Raw genomic sequence first — 1,149 nt, 5'->3', positions numbered from 1 at the left:
AGCTCCCCAATGCGGCGCGGCCGAAGAAGGGCAAGACATCGGCGAAGAAGAACAAGGCGGCGGACGGCTCCGGCACCTCGAAGGCGAGGAGGAAGAAGCTTGCAGGGCGTGGGACGTGCGCGGGGGCTACCGAAGCGCCGGCGAGCTCACTCGTTGAGCCGGCGGCCGACACACACAACGTGTTTGACGAAATGCCCCCAAGGTAATTTTTTTTCAACGTTTCTTTTCTTGTTATTTTTTGAATGCATTCATATAGATAGCTTATTCGCATTGTTCAAAAAACTTTGTAGTCTCAACGATGATGCATACATGTCAACTATGGGTGTTGGCTCCAACAATTCGCATTGGTCTCAAACCAATGACATGCATTTTGAAGACCATGAGTTCGAGGTGGACGAGGAGGGTGAGGGCATTGTCGACGCGCCGAAAGGAAGAGCGAGCAATTACATCAACGCCGATGACATCTTACTATGCAATACTTGGTTGCAAGTGTCGAGGGATCCATCCGTTGGAGGTGATCAAAGTAGAGATGCTTATTGGGGGCGGATGAAAGAACACTATGATGTTCACAACATGAGTGGAATTGACCGCTCCGAGAGATCACTTCGGTCCCGGTGGTCGACAATCAACTCGTATTGTCAAAAGTGGGTGGCTTGTCAAAAGGCGGTTGACAGATTGAACCCAAGTGACACAAATGAGGATGATAGAGTAAGTGACATTTCCATACATGTTCATCATACCTGTTGTTGGTGTGCGAAGTGCTAACTTGCTTTGTTTTCATGTAGTACCACATTGCACAAAACTTGTTCAAAGAAGAGGAGTGGAAAACCAAGAAGGGGAAGATCAAAAAAAGAAAGGGTCTTTACCTTGCCTCATTGCTATAACGTGTTGAAGGATGATGAGAAATGAAAGAAGCATGAAGATTTGGATGATTTGAATTTGAGCAACAAACGCAAGCGAACAATTGAGTTGAATGATGATGATGATGAGGAGGAGGATGATGCATCAAGTGACGGCAAGAGAAGCCCCACACCTAACTCGGTTTCATACTCGAAGCCAAAATGACCGGATGGGTGCAAGAAAGACGCAAAAGAAAAGAAGAAGAGGAAAGGAGATGATGAGCTCAAAAATGCTATGGAAGCTATTGTG

Source organism: Triticum dicoccoides, chromosome 6A, assembly GCF_002162155.2.
Source record: "Triticum dicoccoides isolate Atlit2015 ecotype Zavitan chromosome 6A, WEW_v2.0, whole genome shotgun sequence".
NCBI lineage: Eukaryota > Viridiplantae > Streptophyta > Magnoliopsida > Poales > Poaceae > Triticum > Triticum dicoccoides.
Note: the sequence above shows the minus strand (reverse complement) of the source record.